Raw genomic sequence first — 13,640 nt, 5'->3', positions numbered from 1 at the left:
GGGCATTCCATCCTTGCATGATGTGGCAGCTGGCAAGCCCCTCCATGAATCTCATAGAGATACATGGAGGGGCATGGCGGCTGCCGTGTCATGCGGGGACAGCATTCCCCCTTTCCTGTACATTGCCGTGGCCCCGTACAGGAGATTGCGGGGGCTCCACTGCTTGGACCCCCCGTGATCTAAAACTTATCCCCTGTCCTTTAAAGTGAACTGTGTAAATAAGAAATCTTCCAAAAGTAACAACATTTTGTGTTTTTTCCCCCTATAGAAGCAGATCAGTGCTATTAATGAAGCTTTATAGCTTGTGGCTACTAGTTATATTATTAAATAATATTACAGCGAGACATATGCAGAAACATAATTCCATTACACCTGCATGGGATAGAGTCACCTTATAAACACTTCATTGAAGCTTGGACGTTTGTTAAGTTCCTATGGGTTGAGGTCTTGGTATTTGTTAGATTTTATAAGTATACAAAAGTGGTAGTAGATTTCCTCTCAACTCAGCAGAAAAATGTTTTTATTTTGTTTACAGTCATGGCCGTAAATGTTGGCACCCCTGAAATTTTTCAAGAAAATGAAGTATTGCTGTTTATTCCCTTTGTATGTATTGGAACTAAACCAAAAAAGAGAGGAAAAAAAGCAAATTGGAAATAATGTCACACCAAACTCCAAAAATGGACAAAATTATTGGCACCCTTTCAAAATTGTGGAAAAATAAGATTGTTTCAAGCATGTGATGCTCCTTTAAACCCACCTGGTGTAAGTAACAGGTGTGGGCAATATAAAAATCACACCTGAAAACAGATATAAAGGAGAGAAGTTCACTTAGTATTTGCATTGTGTATCTGTGTGTGCCACACTAAGCATGGACAACAGAAAGAGGAGAAGACAACTGTCTGAGGACTTAAGAACCAAAATTGTGAAAAAATATCAACAATCTCAAGGTGACAGGTCCATCTCCAGAGATCTAGATTTGCCTTTGTCCACAGTGCGCAACATTATGAAGAAGTTTGCAACCTATGGCACTGTAGCTAATCTCCCTGGGCATGGACAGAAGAGAATAATTGATGAAAGGTGTCAACGCAGGATAGTCTGGATGGTGGATAAGCAGCCCCAAACAAGTTCCAAAGATATTCAAGCTGTCCTGCATGCTCAGGGAGCATCCGTGTCAGCGCAAACTATCCGTTGACATTTAAATGAAATGAAACTCTATGGCAGGAGACCAAGGAGGACCCCACTGCTGACACAGAGACATAAAAAAGCAAGGCTACATTTTCCTAAAATGAACTTGAGTAAGCCAAATCCTTCTGGGAAAACGTCTTGTGGACAGATGAGTCCAAGATAGAGCTTTTTAGTGAAGCACATCTTTCTAGTGTTTACTGAAAACGGAATGAGGCCTACAAAGAAAATAACACAGTACCTACAGTGAAATATGGTGGAGGTTCAATGATGTTTTGGGGTTGTTTTTCTGCCTCTGGCACTGGGTGCCTTGAATATGTGCAAGGCATCATGAAATCTGAGGATTACCAAGGGATTTTGGGTCGCACTGTACAGCCCAGTGTCAGAAAGCTGGGTTTGCATCGGAGATCTTGGGTCTTCCAGCAGGACAATGACCCCAAACATACATCAAAAAGCACCCAGAAATGGATGGCAACAAAGCGCTGGAGAGTTCTGAAGTGGCCAGCAATGAGTCCAGATCTAAATCCCATTGAACACCTGTGGAGAGATCTTAAAATTGCTGTTTGCAAAGGAAGAGTGGTCCAACATTCCGGCTGAGAGGTGTAAGAAGCTTATTGATGGTTATAGGAAGTGACTGATTTCAGTTATTTTTTCCAATGGGTGTGCAACCAAATATTTGGTTAAGGGTGCCAATAATTTTGTCCAGACCATTTTTGGAGTTTGGTGTGACATTATGTCCAATTTGCTTTTTTCCCTCCCTTTTTTGATTTAGTTCCAATACACATAAAGGGAATAAACATTTGTATAGCAAAATATTTGTTACTGCAATCCTTTTCTGTGAGAAATACTTCATTTTTTTGAAACATTTTAGGGGTGCAAACATTTACGGCCATGACTGTATATGATAAAAACCTGCATGCCACTATAAGTATTTCTTTGAACTGCAGCTGTAGCTGGACTGGAAAGTTGCTTTACAAGAAGTCTCCATGCAGTTCCCTGTCCAATATTGTTCAACCCTACAGACCCCAATCGAACAGAAAATTGGAAGATTAATTTGGGAATACTGTATTTATGGTATTTAAATAAAGTTAAAAAAACAGTAAAAACTAATAATTGGATAATGTGGACACATAACAATGGCTTTAGAACAGATTTTCAAGAAATCACCCTCATTTTCAATATTTTATTTTTTCCAGGTGACCTATGGGGAGTGGGACTTATTGTGGCTGCATTAAAGTCTACCTGTCATATCACAGAAAAAAAATAATGCTTATATATGTTACTCACTAGGTCATGCACATTTTTTACATGCCTTTTTTTATGTGTTCAGTTTCTGTATTTGGCTGAAAAATCCCTCTGTTCTGCTGGTCACTCATTTTAACATCCGCTGCTCAGGAAGGGGTGTGCCCGAGGCAAGCACTGAGCCCGCCCTCACTCACCATGCATTCACTTCCTCCCTGAGTCTGCTGTGCCAGGTATCTTCATCCAATCACTGCACTCTGCTCTGTAACCCCCTAGTATTCTTTTTTATAAGCCATAATTTCTATAAAAAGGCAATTAAAATGTTTATGATGTATATCACGAAGGCTAATGTTTTGTCAAGATGTACAATATATAAAAATGTTTTGATTCGGACAGTGCCCATTTATGTAAGCTTGGGTTTATGCAAAGTGATAGAATTATATTGAGAATATTAGACAATAGCTAAAAATGAGCATCATGTTTGATTCTGTTGGATCCAAGTGCTATAAAAAGCTTTCTGTCTGATGAACAATATGGCTAGAATTGTAGTGTGTTATTTATTATTATAGCTATCTGTCCCCAACAGAATGCATGGGTTAGGAAAATGTGCCAATGCTGGTCCCCTCTGCCAGACAGATGTTGCTAGGACGCTGTCCAAACTGTCCAACCTCATTTGAGTGCAAATAGCAAAGTGGGAGCCTGTAGAGATGATTCATTGGTGAGTTTTTATGGATGGTAACCAGGGGAAAATGGATAATCTGTTTGAGAGAAGGTGTCTGCTCGGAGCAGCAATCCACCGCTACGAGCAGATGCACTGCAATGTGCGAGTTGCCGTGCGCCTGTGCAGTATACTCACACATCGTGGCAGCTCTCGGCCTAGCTCATAGAGCAGGGGGAGAGGCCGCGATGTGTGCGAGTAGACCACGCATGCGCAGCGACTCGCACATCGCTTCAGTGTGTCTGCTTGTAGCGGCATATTGCCGCTCCGAGCAGGCACCTGTAAAGGCCCTTCAGCGGCGGATTCGCAGCATAATATGCGCTGGGGATCTGCTCATGTGGACGTACTCTTAGGCTTTATTTTTCATACCATAAACATTTATCATCTCAATTCTTCATTGCCTTCTTCTCTGTTAAAATTTTTCACACTGACTACACATTTCATTGAAAATGACAGCAATACATTACAAGTCAACAATGTGTTATCAAGTTATATATGCACTAATTATATGCTAAGTGTAGCATTAGATTATAGGAAAAAAACAACTATTTCTAGAGTTAAAACCTATTTGCAATTGTCTAATAAATGAATATATTTGATTAATAAAATTTTTGTTGACTTTCATGCTTTTCCTCTCCTGATGCAAAATGCCGACTCTGTACTTCTCTCAACAGACTTTCTGTCTAGTGTACATCCTGTAAGAGACTTCTTGTTCCTGCTGTACACACCAGCTGGGAATTCAGCCAGCTATATCTCTCTTCCGCTATGTGAGATGCTACTGTGGGTCTAGTGGGAGGAGTTATAGTCATGTAGGTGCAGTGGGTGGGAGAAAGAGTTGGCCCTCCAGATGTTGCAAAACTTCAACTCCCAGCATGCCCTACAGCCATTAGCTGCAGCTACCGGCTGTCCAGACATAGCCAGGAATGCTGGGAGTTGAAGTTTTGCAATATCTGGAGGGCTGCAAGTTTGAGACCCCTGCTCTAAAGTCTCACGCATGTGCAGTAACAATTAAGGGCTGCTACATCAATAACAGTGCATGTTGTTTAAAATGCATTTTACAGAAAAATGGTGCATCGAGGACAAGGTAACATCTTAGTCATTGTTATGTGCCCTATTAGCCCATACCAGCAGCTGACAATGGTCTTACCTGCTGAAAGGTTCCCTAAGGTGTTTTCTTGGACTTAAAAATTGATGACCTCTTTCTATGATAAACTGCCAATATTTAATCAGCGAGTCCAGATAATAGGACCACCATCAATTTTGAATAAATTGAGATGCTCCAGTACCAGGCATAGCTGGCCATATAGAAACCCTAGTGTGCCTCTAGTAACACTTTGGCCCCTTTTTTATGTTCATCAGTGGGATCCCAAGGGATAGGCCCTGATGATCAAACACGCCATCAGTATATCAGTCCTTGAAAACCCATTTAATACAGTGAGAATAATTTACCAAAAAGTTTGTGCCTAGACCTTGTTGTAAAATTTTCCAAAATTTGGTGCATTTTGTAGAAGTTTGGTGCATCTTGTAGACGAAACTGTATCATAGTCATAACTTGTTTTAGACACTGGTTAGTTGGAAAAGGAGTCTGTCTTAGTGTGAAAGGGTTGCAGCTGGAAAGAGGCATGGTTTAAAATATGACATAATGTGCTAAAATTGTGCCATAATTTGGGGTACAATATTACCACAAAGTTAGCAAACCAATAGTCTGTATAAAAAGTTAGACAAGTCTAAAGGTCAAATGCCAAATTTATTATATACTGGAGCACTTGCCATTGTGAAAAAAGTGGAATCTATTCATTTATGCTTTCTATGTTGCTAATATAAAAGTGGTTATCCACTTTTAGCAATATTTACTCCATTGACTACATTTATATCAATGGGAATGAGCTGTAATACTGCACACAACCTGAGGACAGGTGGGGCGCTGTTTCTGGCAGAAATCAGCTCTGTTTTTCTAATCCTGAAACCATTTTATAGCACTCCCACTTGCCCCCCCTCCAAGCTAGACCCTTGACTCGGTATAACATGTTTTCTATAATTTGCCATAATCTATGGCAGTGGTGGCTTTACAGCTGTCCCAAAATTACAAATAACAGCATCCTGTGAAAAATACAGATGCATTGTATGCTGGGACTTGTGGTTTACAGGTTGGAGACCCCGTAATTATAGTGTGTAGGTATACACCGCTCACTTCCTTCGGGTCTCACTGCATCACCTGTGCACAGACACGCCAGTCCCGCCCTCGGCTATGTGCACTATTAGAAGAAAGAAGGTTGTCCAGCACTTGGGATATGCAGGTAAAAATCAATGCTTTCTTAATTGATAATCTTCGAACAGGGATCAAAACAGAGATAACGTCTGACGCGTTACGCACCTAGGTGCTTAATCGTAGACCAGTCTATGATTAAGCACCTAGGTGCGAAACACGTCAGACGTTATCTCTGTTTTGATCCCTGTCCGAAGATTATCAATAAAGCAAGCATTGATTTTTACCCCCTAATTATGGTAGAATCTGTTTCCTATTTCTTACAAAAAAAGTAGGTTATAAAGAAACAACAAACTAAAAAACACCCATTGACTAAAATGCAGAAGCCATAACCGATTAGTGACATCATTAACAATTAGTCATATCCAATATTCGCTCTGTGACACAAATGATCGGCTTATGAGTGTCAACTGGGCACCTTCCCTTTGACACATCACAATACATAAGCTGTCATTTCCTTGTGCAGCCAATTAGAACAATATTCTTATCATCGCTAAAGATCAGAATTATACACCAGCCTATCAACTGCAAAGAAGAAAGTAAGCGAGGAATTGACAGCACGCTATAAAAATACACACACATTTTGTTGTGTCTACCGACATCCCAAAAGGTGATTCAACAAATTCTGAAGCATCTAATGGGCTGAGCGCGCGCCGTTCTGCAGGGATTGCCCACTGATAATAGTCAGGTCAGTCACGTGACATATTCTAATTCCAATGATATGACACTTGTGCTCATTATCTCTACAATGAGATAGTAGTTGGTAAGAAATGTTACCACCATGTAATAAGCAGCACTACAGCGTAATTCTGTCTTTCTTAAGATAGCTCAAGTTAGCATCCAGCAGAGAGGTGAACTTGTAAAATTTGCCACCCGCAGCTGCCGTCTATCCATCATTGACTTCCTCAGCAATTCTTCCGTGTAGTCGGTTTTCCTGATACAAAAACAGGAGCTTCTGCTTTAATTTCCAGAGCTACAAACATAAATACACATAACCAAATATATTTATCCGCCATCAGATGCCTATTTATAAATATTCAATACATCTTTGTTGATAGATGTCTGGCCTATCTATAGATATTTCATGTTTCACATTTAAGGAAAATAAAAAAATAATAATAATATTGTTGCTTTCCCGAAACGAGCAGCTATTTGTTCACTCGGAGAATGTCACATCAATTGTAAAGCCATCAGCCTTCGAAGCGCGTCGGTGATTGCTTCATATTTACCGTTAGTCCAGCAATGGAGATGGCACTTTTAAAGTCCTTGGACAGACTAGTGAGTGTGACATTTAAAGTGTTGATTTTTTTTTTTTCAGCACTTATGTTAATTGTTGTAATTTTCTTGATGAACCACTATTCTGGTTGCCTGATGCAGCCAAGATAGTTTTACATTTTCTATGCAGGCCTCTTTGCCATTTGGTCGTTGTAGTGTCAGCTTCAAGTGTACTGAAAGCACACAAAATTGCAAGCAAATTGCATCAGATTGCCAACATTGTGAAAAGGTAAATTGCTTGCAAATCTATTTAAACCACTGCCCTACTTTCATCAGCTTCAGTACTTGGTATTCATGATTGCTTAATTGACGACCTTTCCTATTGTGTAGTGCTTTATGGTGTAATGGAAAGCGATCTTTACCAAACCAATTACCCTTTTTTCTCAGCACTGCATTATCGCTTTGATTGCAACTGCCAGTCCTTTGTAAATGAACTTTCTGATTTCAATGATGTTTTTTTTTCTTTTTTTTTTTTTAAATGTAAGATAGAAAGAAGTGGCATTCATAGTGCGTGTGTTATGTTCTGTGTTCAAATCTCGTCTTTTTTTAAATTTTTTATTTTATTTTAAAGGTGCCATTGTCTGGGGAAAAAAATGGACTGAAGGGTGACATAGTATCTACAAATATCCATGTAACTATTATTAATATTATAATGTCTGCTTTTGTAACCTGGGCTCAATTAGAGAAAGATAGGAGAAATGTTTTGTCAACTTGTCAGGCGCGCAGGAAATGTTTTCTAGTGTTTTTCTTTTGTTAACACATATATATTGTCTGAATGTGCTTCGGAAATTGGCAGGATAAATATTTGATATATATATATATATATATATATATATATATATATATACAATATTAAATCTCACTCATGCTACTTGCGGATTGCCCTGTGTGCTATGTGTGAACATACCCTAAGGCAGTGTTTCCCAACCAGTGTGCCTCCAGCTGTTTCAAAACTCCAACTCCCAGCATGCAGCGGTTTTGCTACAACTGGTGCCATACTGGTTGGGAAACTCTACCTTTGGGTTTGTGCACTCACACGCAAGGAAAACCGCAAGTAGAATCCACAGCATGTAAGCGAGCTTAAATATTTACTATATATATATATATATATATATATATATACATTTATTTCTATTTATTTATCCTGTCGTTTTCAAAGCACATTCATAAATATTTTTATATATATACTGTATTTATCCTGATATTTGCGTGCCTCCAGCTGTTTCAAAACTACAACTCTAAGCATGCCCGGGAATGCTGGGAGTTGTAGTGTTGCTACAACTGGTGGCACAATAGCACATTAGTTGGGAAACACTGCCTTTGGGTATGGTCACTCACACAAAGGGAAATCGGTAAATAGAATCCAATTCACAGCATGTAATCAGTCAGATTTAATATTCAATATATATATATATATATATATATATATATATTAAATGACAATATATATATATATATATATATATATATATATATATATATATATATCCTGTCATTTTCCTTCAACCCTCAAAGCACATTCAGATAAGGTATATTTAAAAACAAAAATAAAACACCAGAAACATTTCCTGTGCACTTGAAAAGTTGACATGCTGGCAGTTGTAGATTTAAAACAGCTGGAGGCATACTGCTTGGGAAACACTGCCCCAAGGTGATGTTGCTATGTAGTGGATATTTTGCAGATTTTCAGCATTTTTTTTTTTACAGATTTCCCCAATGAAGAGTGTCAAGATGTGCAACAAATCTTCAGATAATTGTCAGCAAAAGAAATATGTGAAAAAAAGTGAAGGAACTCACCCACGATTTTCACTCAAGGGCTGGTCCTGCAGGACTCCTGCTAACGGTAATGGTGCTCCTGTTGTAGAAAAAATGCAGGAACTCAGTTCCCACGTGTTCCTGCAGGACTTGACCCCTGGGTCTTGTTCACACAATGTATTTTAATTTGTTATTTTTTTTTGGGGGGGGGGGGGGGGAGTGGTAAAACATCCATAAAAAGCGCAATTTTAAAACTCGAGTTCTAAAAATAGTTGACGTTCTGTGTTTTTATAGGGCCGATTATGGACGGAAAAAGAGCCAAATTTAAATTGGTATAACTTGCCATTAAAAAAAAATTTCATGTAAAAACGGACAATTCTTTTCCACACAATTTCTTTTTACAGCTGTAAATACCAGCCATAAATATTGCGTAAACATTGGGAGAGATTTATTAAAACCTGTGTAGAGTAAAAGTTGTACAGTTGCCCATTGAAACCAATAATATGGCTTCTTTCATTTTTACAGGCCTCTCTAAAATTCCAAGAAGCTAGCTGATTGGTTGCTATGGGGAACTGCACCACTCTTCCTCTATACAGATTTTGATAAATCTCCCCGTTAGTCCCCAAAGCTAGGTATGTGTGGACCCAGCCTAAGGCTAAGTTTCTACTTGTTTTTTTGGGGGGGAAAAACGCCAAGAAAAACGCCAATTCTGCCGCTTTTTCGGCCAAAAAACGCTGCGGCCAGATGTTAGCTGTAAATCAATGAGAAATCGCAAAATTCTTATTCCACTTGGCATTTTTCACTTTGGCTTTTTTTTTTTTAATCCTTTTAGCATTTTTTCACTCTTTTTTGGCGGTTTTCAGCTCCTTTGCGGTTTTCCAAAATCGCAGCATGTTGAGCCACTGGAGAGAAAAACGCCAAGAAAAACGATATGTGGGTTTTAACTTTGGCTTTTTTCTGGGTGGATTTTATTCTTTTTTGGACTTTAGCGATCCAAAAAAGGGATGAAAATTCCTTTCTTAATAAAATTTTATAGGGTACCATTATAAAAAAAAAAAATAAAATACAGTAGTGAAAGAAAAAATTGTATCTAACGAAATGTATCTTTTATAACAACATTTTTATAAATTTTTAAAACAGGGATCAATTTATGTGGGCGGGGACCTAAAAATATAGCCGACAATAATAAAAATGTAGTGTGTGTATGTTTTTCACTTTTTTTCTTTATTTTTCTAATTTTTTTTAGGTTGTACTACTACTCCCAGCATGGAACACACTGTTCCATGATGGGAGTAGTAGTACCTGTACTAATTGACAGATTGCCCGTTGCGATCCTCCTGTATAATGCACAGATGCGGCCAGCCGCTCTTCTATGGTCCCCTGCACTGCCGTATATATACACCTATTCATATTTCCCGCAGAGATGTCATTGGCCAGATGGTTCCAGCCAATCACAGCTATGTGGGAAATAGGAATAGGTGTATATATACGGCAGTGCAGGGGACCATAGAAGAGCGGCCGCCCGCATCTATACATGAGGGTCACAGCGGGTGTCAGGAGTGACATCCACTGTGATCTTTCCTTAAATGCAGGTACTACTGCTCCCAACATGGAGCCCACTCTGCTCCATACTGGGAGCTGTAGTACCTGCATTAATAGACAGATCGCAACAGGTGTCAGAAATTACACTCGCTGCGATCTGTCTATTAATGCAGGTACTACAGCTCCCAGCATGAGGCAGAGTGTGCTCCATGTTGGGAGTAGTAGTACTACCTTAAAAATAGAGAAAAAAAAGTGAAACACACACACTTTTTTTAACAATTAATAAAAAATTTGTTATAAAATATATAAATTTAGCTAAATAAAGTATTTTTCCATCACTACTGCATCCTTTTTTTTTTTTTTTTTTTTGGTACCCAACAAATTTTGGGTACCAAAACAAACTGCCAAGGTCCAATTTCCACACAAATGAAAAAACGCCAGAAAAAACACCAGACACAGGAAATTGCACTGCCGTTTTTTATGGCGTTTTTTCTTGCGTTTTTTTTTAAACCAAAAAACGCAGGACAAAAAAACAAGTAGAAACTTAGCCTCAGGGATATGTTTCAGACTTGCTGCAGATTTTATCAATTAACTTACAGCCATTTTTTTTATACTATTGGGGGGGGGGGGGGGGGGGGATTTATCAAAACCTGTCCAGCGGAAATGTTGCTGAATTGCCCATAGCAACCAATCAGATATCTTTTTTCCTTTTTCAGTGGTTCTGAGCAACTCAGTAGCTTTTCCTCTGGACAGGTTTTGATAAATCTTCCCCAATGTGTGCACTGATGGATGCTTTTCCATAGAATGCAAAAAGAAAAAATGTTTATAAAAATACTAAAACCTTTTTTTTACCTATTTTACTGTGATTTCTTTGTTTTCATTTTACACTGTGTGAACTTGAGCTGTTTAAATATCCTCTAAATATCATCTACTGGGACATTACAAACCCCCTACTTAACAGAAGTTGTCCTCCACAAAGGGTCCTGTAAGGCTTTGAGTGCCAAAGCGGCCTTGGGGCCGAATGCATTCATAAGGCATTGCAATTAATGTCCATTTCCAGGACAAATTTATTGGCACCCTTTCAAAATTGTGGATAAATAAGATTGTTTTAAGCATGTGATGCTCCTTTAAACTCACCTTGGGTAAGCTACAGGTGTGGGCAATATAAAAATCACACCTAAAAGCAGATAAAAAGGAGAGGTCTATATAGTCTTTGTATTGTATGTCTGCGTGTGCCACATTAAGCATGGACAACAGAAAGAGGAGAAGAAAACTGTCTGAGGACTTGAGAACCAAAATTGTGGAAAAATATCAACAATCTCAAGGTTACAAGTCCATCTCCAGAGATCTAGATTTGCTTTTGTCCACAGTGCACATTATCAAGAAGTTTGCAACCCATGGCACTGTAGCTAATCTCCCTGGGCGTGGACAGAAGAGAAAAATTGATGAAAGGTGTCAATGCAGGATAGTCCGAATGGTCGATAAGCAGCCCCAAACAAGTTCCAAAGATATTCAAGCTGTCCTGCAGGCTCAGGGAGCATCAGTGTCGGTGCAAACTATCTTTCAACATTTAAATTAAAGGAAACGTTATGGCAGAAGACCCAGAAGGATGCCACTGCTAACCCCGAGACATAAAAAAGCAAGACTACATTTTGCCAAACTGAACTTGATTTAGCCAAAATCCTTCTGGGAAAACATCTTGTGGACAGATGAGTCCAAGATGAAGCTTTTTGGTAAAGCACATCATTCTACTGTTTACCGAAAATGGAATTGAGGACTACAAAGAAAAAGAGCACAGTACCTACAGTGAAATATGGTGGAGGTTCAATGATGTTTTGGGGTTGTTTTGCTGCCTCTGCCACTGGGTGCCTTGAATGTGTGCAAGGCATCATGAAATCTGAGGATTACCAACGGATTTAGGGTCGCACTGTACAGCGCCGTTTCAGAAAGCTGGGTTTGTGTCAGAGATCTTGGGCCTTCCAGCAGGACAATGACCCCAAGCATACGTCAAAAAATGAATGGCAACAAAGCGCTGGAGAGTTCTGAAGTGGCAGCAATGAGTCCAGATCTAAATCCCATTGAACACCTGTGGAGAGATCTTAAAATTGCTGTTAGGAAAAGGCACCCTTCCAATAAGAGAGACCTGGAGCAGTTTGGAAAGGAAGAGTGGTCCAACATTCCGGCTGAGAGGTGTAAGAAGCTTATTGATGGTTATAGGAAGTGACTGATTTCAGTTATTTTTTCCAATGGGTGTGCAACCAAATATTAAGTTAAGGGTGCCAATAATTTTGTCCATCCCATTTTTGGAGTTTGGTGTGACATTATATCCAATTTGCTTTTTTCCCCTCCCTTTTTTGGTTTAGTTCCTATACACACAAAGGGAATAAACATGTGTATAGCAAAACATGTGTTACTACAATCCTTTTCTGTGAGAAATACTTCATTTCTAGAAAAATTTCAGGGGTGCCAACATTTACGGCCATGACTGTATATATATATACTATGACAGTTGATGCATAACAATAGTTTATACAAGACTAGACTTTTCAACCAATGGCATTTGTCCACCCTCCTTAGTATATAAGGGGCTGTAGTCTCTAAATTCACTCTCTTCTCTCTTGTTCCTGACACTCAAGCAAGCACAATCAGCATATCTCAATTCATCCTACCTAGGCCAAAGCCTAAGGAACCTGCAGCTACTACAAAACCATTCGTTATCAAGCTCTATCTACAATTCCTAGTGACTACTATTCAACTCAAAGCCCATAATTAGTAGCACAGTGGCCTGCTCAAATCTGAAGACTACTAGTCCCAGCAAAGCCTGTGAGGCATCCTGCATCCCGGTTACCTCAAGAGAACTGAATAACTGTAAAGACTGTTTCCTGAGAAGCTTAAGTAAAAGTTCCAGTTATCTCATAATCCCACTGTGGACATTCCATTATTTATTTCCTGCCGTTTTTGGGACGGTTTTCGGCAGGGCCTTCTATACTAAACAACCTCACCCTGGCGTCACGACAAACCAAGGGTTAAAACCACTAGACCCTGTAACATTATTGCCTCACCCAGTCACCACAACTCTTTTGTGGGGGATTGGTTTGCCGGAGGCTTTCTGCCCAATGCCTTGACTACTGGGGTAACTTGGCATTACCCATTTCTCCCCAGAACACTAGTTATCTTTAAGGGGTACTCCGGTGAAAAACTTTTTTTTTTTAAATCAGCTGGTGCCAGAAAGTTAAACAGATTTGTAAATTACTTCTATTAAACAATCTTAAATCCTTCCTGTACTTATTAGCTGCTGAACACTACAGCGGAAATTCTTTTTCTTTTTGAAACACAGAGCTGTCTGCTGACATCATGAGCACAGTGCTCTCTGCTGACATCTCTGTCCATTTTAGGAACTGTCCAGAACAGCATATGTTTGCTATGGGGATTTCCCTTTTACTCTGGACAGTTCCTAAAATGGACCAGTATTCAGCAGCTAATAAGTACAGGAAGAATTAAGATTTTTTAATAGAAGTAATTTACAAATCTGTCTAACTTTCTGGCACCAGTTGATTAAAAAAAAAAAACGTTTTTCACCGGAGTACGGAGTTGCTCCTCCCTTGTATCCCTGCAGGATCTTGGTTGCCTAGTGCTATAGTGAAAGTCCTGAGTCCCTGT

At 39.2% G+C, this 13,640-nt stretch overlaps 1 long non-coding RNA gene across 1 annotated transcript in view; it reads left to right on the top strand.

Moving 5' to 3' along the window:
* Positions 1 to 13,640, top strand: part of LOC130272541 (uncharacterized) — a 40,175-nt gene that overhangs the window by 14,436 nt on the left and 12,099 nt on the right. Inside the window, exon 2 of the long non-coding RNA XR_008843605.1 lies at positions 8,391 to 8,526. This is a non-coding gene — a long non-coding RNA (uncharacterized LOC130272541). The remainder of the gene's footprint in view (positions 1 to 8,390; positions 8,527 to 13,640) is intronic.

The sequence above is a fragment of the Hyla sarda genome, chromosome 5 (genome assembly GCF_029499605.1).
Source record: "Hyla sarda isolate aHylSar1 chromosome 5, aHylSar1.hap1, whole genome shotgun sequence".
Lineage (NCBI taxonomy): Eukaryota > Metazoa > Chordata > Amphibia > Anura > Hylidae > Hyla > Hyla sarda.
Note: the sequence above shows the minus strand (reverse complement) of the source record. Positions and strands in the feature narration are given on the sequence as shown.